The sequence below is a fragment of the Enhydra lutris genome, unplaced genomic scaffold (genome assembly GCF_002288905.1).
Source record: "Enhydra lutris kenyoni isolate GAN:26980312 unplaced genomic scaffold, ASM228890v2 scaffoldscaffold5, whole genome shotgun sequence".
Classification (NCBI taxonomy): Eukaryota; Metazoa; Chordata; class Mammalia; order Carnivora; family Mustelidae; genus Enhydra; species Enhydra lutris.
In genome coordinates, this window is record NW_019154089.1 from 6,134,715 (window position 1) to 6,141,580 (window position 6,866).

A 6,866-nucleotide genomic window follows, 5' to 3' on the forward strand; every position below is an offset into this window, starting at 1 on the left:
AAGTCTTTTTATCTCTCCTCGGACCTAATTGACAGTATTTTTGGTGGCTTGTGGAGTTGATGGTCCAAAGCAAAAAACACTTTTTCTACATGTCTCCATTCCATTTTATTTTATGCTTTCGTAAGAAGTATCTATTTGTGTTTCTGCTTTCTCATTTTATGCCCTTCTTTTTGAACAAATACATCGGTGTGAGTAGTTTTAACCCAGGGTCCAAGTGATCTAGATACCAAGCAGCTGTTTTTCAGGTCCTGTGGTAACAGAACTGATTTGAAAATGCCTTTCTTCTTCTTTTTTTTTTTTTTAATTTGACAGAGATCACAAGTAGACAGGGAGGCAGTGAGAGAGAGAGGAAGCAGGCTCCCCGCTGAGCAGAGAACCCGATTCGGGGCTTGATCCCAGGACACTGGGATCATGACCTGAGCCGAAAGCAGAGGCTTTAACCCACTGAGCCACCCAGGCGCCCCGAAAATGCCTTTCTTCTAATCAACATATGATACTATCCTTCAGGTGTACAAATTCTCTAATTCTTGTGGTTAGCAGAAAAGGGTCGTGGCCAAAATGGCTTGGGTTTAGAACCAGAATTTGAACTAAGTTTCTAATTGTACGGAATGACTGAGCTTTAGCCTTCTCAACTAGAAAGTGTTAATAACCTACCTGATAATGAAGTAAGTATAAAAAAAATGCCTTGGTAAGTATAGTAATTTCCTCCTTTTTTTTTTTTTAAAGATTTTATTTATTTGACAGATCACAAGTAGGCAGAGAGGCAGGCAGAGAGAGAGGAAGGGAAGCAGGCTCCCTGCTGAGCAGAGAGCCCAATGCGGGGCTTGATCCCAGGACCCTGAGATCATGTCCTGAGCCGAAGGCAGAGGCTTTAACCCACTGAGCCACCCAGGCACCCCGATAATTTCCCTTTAAAAGTAGATAATTGCTGTTGCTGATTTCTCAATTAGTAGCAGATTAAAAGATAATTTTTATAATTACTTTTTAAAAAGCTTTTCTTTAAAAAAAAATCAGATATCAACTGAAAATGAGGGCTTTGAGATTTCCATACTGATAACTTGGAGAAGTTGCTTTGGAACTTTGAAGGGTAAAATGAAATGGTAGATGGTGTGCTCATTTCTTAGATGGAATAGTCTTAGCAAAAGTAGGTGACTTCTTTCCTTTTCTTGGTTGCAGTAAATGTTTTAAATGCAAGCATAGTTAATATTTTTCAGAAAGACTTAGCTTTAGATTAGTAGGATAAAGCTGGTGATTTCAGTGTTTCTTAGCGTTGATGCCCACAGAGATTCTGATTTAAATTGAAGGCATATCCAGGCATAGGTGTTTTTAAGTTTCCCAAATAATTTTAATTTACATTTAGATTTAAGACTCACTGTTCAGTATACCAGCTACAAATTTAGGAATACTGACCTTTGTGGTGATTGGTGGTGGTTGTAGTTTTTGGTAAATAAAGTATACCCTGTGACTCTGTTTCAACAGGGAGTTTTATCCTGTATAATATGTAGTCCCTTAGTTTTCAAAAAGCCGTAATGTGTTCCTAGAAATAGGCCTTAAAGTTTAGTGATGGACTTGCTTGCTTTGTAGTGGATTCTGTTCCCATGAGCTGCAACTTTTTTTTTTTAAGGCTTTATCTGTTCTCACATTCTTTGATATATTTCTGGGTTTTGTAGACTCTTCTGTTTAACTTGGGTTTTTTCCCTTCACAGTTGTACGTTTGTTTTATGAAGGTTATGGGTGTATTATTTTGGGCATTCCTGATGATCTCCATTCTTGTTTCAATTTTTGTTTAAGCTTATGTCTTAGGACTATGAGTATATTATATTTCTCCTTTTTATTCTGTATATACAGATACTACCATCTAGACAAAAATGGGATGTTGCTGAAATGGCACTGTTGCAGTCCTAGTGCTGTCCTATAAATATGTTAGTGTTTCTCAGCTGGTGTATAAATTCAAGGGAAAGAAAATATGGATTATGAGTATTTATAATACAGAAATTTGTTTAAAAGTTGAACTCGCAGAGATCAGTGGTAATGAAGAGTAAGAGGACTGAGCAGAAAACCCTATATGTGTGATTCCTGTCATAGCTGGACCAGAATCTCTCTCCCAGAGGGTAAAAGAGATAGATAGTAAATGCTGGGGAAGAGGCCATGTCTTCTTTTTCTTTAAGGCAAAACACAAATTCTCATGGCTGAAGGTTTTGTTTTAATTCCAGTATAGTTAACATACAGTGTTGTATTAGTTTCAGGTGTACAATTTAGTGTTTGAGTAGTTCTGTACATTACTCAGTGCTCCTCAGAATAAGTGTACTCTCAGTCGCCTTCACCAGTTTTACCAATCCTCCTACCCAACTCCCCTCTGGTACCCATCAGTTCTCTAGATCTCATGGCTGAAGTTTACTTGTTCAAGTAGTTTGTATCCTCAACAGGTTTGGGATGAGTAGATGGGCTGTTGAGTTTTCTTTCCCTGAAAGGATACTAATAATGCAACATGGGGCTCATTTTGCTACTTAGACCCCTTGGCAGTCCCTCTGGAGATAGCCTTACCCATCCCCAGAGTATTGTCATTGGGAAAGTCCATTTAGGCTTCTATGGACAGTATCAGTTGTGTTCTTCAAAGATGATTAGCAGACATTTCCTAGTGCAATGGTAAGCTGTAGCTGCCAGCAGGTCCAGGGCCCGTTGGTGGAAGTCAAAGACCAGAATTGTGATAGAAAGGAGAGTTAAAGAGTGCTTGCTCTGGAGTCACGAAGACCTAAGTGAAAGGTTCAGTGAAAGCCATTGGGAATGCCAGACACCGCTGAGTGCCCTACCTCAAGGCTTAGCATACCTTCGGAGCTATTAGGAGACTCAGTGCTCTAATTTGGTTTACGGTTACACAGTAGATCCACGACTGCTTCAGCATGGCATAGTACTAGGGCAGGGGCAAAGGCTGGTAGGTAGGTTTTTGTCAGCCTGGTCAAGGGGGAGGCCTCCTGACTCCCAAGGTCAGCTGTGTCCAAATATGTCTCAGGGAAAAAGCCAGGTTATGGGGTACAGTGAAATATAACACCTGTAAAACGTGTAGAAAAAGGTTTTCCTGTGTTGGGTCCAGCTTTCAAGTACCTTGCCAGCAGTAGTAAGGGTCTGGGAGGTGTTTTGAATGCAGCAGGCCAGAGGAGTTGGAGAAGCTATATAAACTGATTTTGAGCATACGTTTGTTTCCCAGAATCATACAAAAGAAGGGTGATTAATCTCTTCTTTGTTACACACAAAACTACTGTTTTTATTTTAATCCTTTCAGTGATCCGTGACTAAAAGACCACAAAGACAGACAAACCCCAGCTCACCACTACCTCCCCATAGCCACACGAGTTGGTTGTAAAGGGCTGGCACATTCGAATCAAGATCTTTGGGGTGGCAGTGCAATACCTCTCATAACTTTGAAGAGGTCAAGGTGATAAGAGATCTGATTATACCCTCTTTTCCTGGTGCTGCTATAGCATATTTTGCCCTTAGCTTTGGGTTGTTGTTGTTTTTTTTTTAAAGATGTGTCAGAGGGACAAGAGAGCACAGGACGGGGGAGTGGCAGGCAGAGGGAGAAGGAGGCTCCCCAGCTGAGCAGGGAGCCTTACACGGGGTTTGGTCCCAGGACCCTGGCACTGTGACCTGAACTGAAGATGGATGCTTAACTGACTGAGTCCCCCAGGTGTCCCTGGATATCTTTAAAACAATCTTGAGGGGCTCTTGGCTGGTTCACATTCAATTTCTGATTTCAGGGCAGGAGTTAAGCCCCATGTTCGGTGGAGCACCTGGCTGGCTTAGGGGTTAGAGCATGTGACTTGATCTTGGGGTTGTAAGTTTGAGCCCAAGGTTGAATGTAGAGATTACTTTAAAAAAATCTTGATTGTGTCATAGGCCTTTTGGTGTTTCCAACTTCACGTCACGTTCTAGGAAAAATAACCCTATTCTAGAAATTAGAAGCCAGGATTTTATTTTTTAAGTTTATTTATTTAAGTAATCTTTATACCCCATGTAGGGCTCAAACTCAAAACCCCAAGAGAATGAGTCACATATTCCAACTGAACTGGCCAGGTGCCCCAGAAGCCAGATTTTGAAAATAGGGCCAGAAATGTGACTAGATGACTTATTGATCCTCACAAGAGTATTTGTTGAAGCCACCTTTTAGAAGCACTTGAACAGGGGCACCTGGGTGGCTCAGCCGGTTGAGCAGCTGCCTTTGGCTCGGGTCATGGTCCCAGGATCCTGGGATCGAGCACCACATCAGGCTCCCTGCTCAACAGAGAGCCTGCTTCCCCCTCTCCCTCTGCCTGTCGCTCTGCCTACTTGTGATCTCTCTCTCTGTGTCAAATAAATAAATAAAATCTTACTTAAAAAAAAAAAAAAAAGCACTTGAACATTTCTATCAACCTGAATGGCAGAGAGCCTACATCATTACGTATGTTAGAAGAATGTAGGGTAAGTGATGTTTGGCTTCTGAAATATATAATCTCAGTGTAAAAATCTTATAGTGACAGCTGACATTCTGAACTAGTTTAGGGTTCCGATGTTCTCAGCATCTGTGAATGAGGAGAGTGCTGGAATAACCATTACCTAACATAAAGACAGTAGTTGAATCCAGAATGACTTGGAAGAACGGTAGGTATTGGACAATCAGACTGAAATGGCAGAAATAGCTAATGATGAATCATGTCTAATATAGCATTTCCCATGTGCCAGGCATTTTACATGGATCATTTTACTGTCTCAACAGTTTAAAACGGTAGAGAAGGTAGAGCTATTCAGGCATCTGCCCCAGAATTCCACACTTAGAGAAAGCATTAGAGTTCTCTTTTTCCTTTGCTGTGAGATAAGTATTTAGCAGCCTTTGAAGGGTGGGCAAAACCCTCCACAGCTTTAGGTTCCTGAGAAAATGACTTTTTCTGTGTCTGACCCCTGCTTCTAGAAGCTGAGTGTGTGCCAGGCCCTTTGGGAAGCATGGCGAGGGAGGTTTGCACTCTGGCCCTGTTGAGGTTGGCCCAAGTCAAGTATCCTGGTCACTGCATTCCTGGAGCTAATGGAATGACTTCACTTGTGTGTCTCACGGACATTTATATAAACCACATTTTGAAGTTGCTGAGGCTGATCCAGAATATAATTTTCAACTCGGCACCTCACACTACAGCCTATTCCTGAGAGTAAAAGAATTTTCACATTTGCTTTGGATTGGCAAATGTATTAAAAACGGAAAGGAAGGGGCGCCTGGGTGGCTCAGTGGGTTAAGTGTCTGTCTTCTGCTCAGGTCATGATCCCAGGGTTCTGGAATCGAGCCCCGCGTCGGGCTCCCTGCTCAGTGGGGGCCTGCTTCTCCCGCTCTCTCTGCCTGTTGCTCCCCCTGCTCATGCTCTCTCTCTGTCAAATAAAATCTTTAAAAAAAAAAAAGGTTTATGGGTACCTCCACAGGCATATATACTAGCATACAAGCCTACCTGTTTGTAGGTGGTCATCATGCCTCATAATCGTGTAATTTAAATTGCCTCCTTTGGGGCAACTTAGGTTAGCTTTGCATGTGGGTACTCCTTACCTTTTTGAAACATGGTAGCAAACGCTCTCGCACATCTCTCAGTTTTAACATCTTGAGTAGTGTGACCACCGTTATTTTACAAGTAACTAGTAGTGAGTTGGTGCAAAGTATGCTGGGTCCCTGAAGTAATTTAATGTTAAACAGGGAGGCAAAACTAAGGTAACTCGCCAGGCTTTGTGAGTGTGGTCTTAATTGGGCCCAGTTCCAGTACAGGGTGACCACTTGTCTTGGTTTGTCTGGGACTTAAGCAGGACTTTCCGTCCTCAAACTGGGACAGTGGCCACCCCGCTATGTTCTGTGCCTTCATCTTAGAGGCACAGGAAGCCTTTCCCACCCTCACCAGCTTTGCTGGATCAGCTTTGCGGGATCCAGGCTCTGCTTTGGCTCTCCTCTGAGTTCTGGCAGGAGGAAGGGGGAGGTGGTAGCTGGATGAATGACTCACACCTGAGTCCTAAGTCCATTTGTTGTGTGGCCTGGTGTCTTGGGTCAGCAGGAGCCAGTCTTTGCATTTAAAAACCTTAGGACTCTGGGACCTGCTGACTCCTGGCCTTCCAAGCCTTGTGCTATATTGATGGCTCTTGTTTGTGAGAGAATTTCAAGGCTTTCCAAGTCTTGAGGCAAAGGGCAGAAATACTTGTTGAAGGGGGAGATGAGAGGTAGGAATAAATTGACGAAAAGAATATGAAGAAAAGGGGAAAGCAAGAGTGTGGGGGGTGGGGTATGTGATTCTAGCAAGAGGGCTTAGTTATCTGAGCCAGAGTGTAGTAAGGGGCTGCTTCCATCGGGGGGGGGGGGGGGGGGGGGGGAGCAGAGCAGTGCACCAAGAAAACATGTTGCCTGGTGTCTGAGTAATGTCCATGGGTAAGTCAGCCACTGCCAAGCACCAGCTGAACTGCATGGTTGGGGAGAGTGTGGGTAGTGGCTGGTGGTCTGTCACAGGTACCTGGAGTCAGACAAGAGACTAGATGGTCTCCAAGGGCTTAGGAGTCATTTTGACTTTCATTGCAGCAGAGGGCTGTGTCCTGTCTTCATAAACACAGAACGGTATGCGTGTAGGGAAGAGGAAGCGTAGAATGAGGCCCTGATCCCAAGTGTGTGGTCCCGGGTTTCCTCATGAGCACTTCTCCATGTTAGCCAGGAGCCTTTTCAAATATCACAACCTTTAAAAGGGCAAACAGGAGAAAACAGATTTAAAGGTGCCCAACTAATTACTTACTGAGTAGCAGTTACATGCCAGGTGTTAATAGGTACTGGCTGTATAAATACAGCCATGTCCAACGCCAAGTGTCTGCCCTTGTGGAGGTTA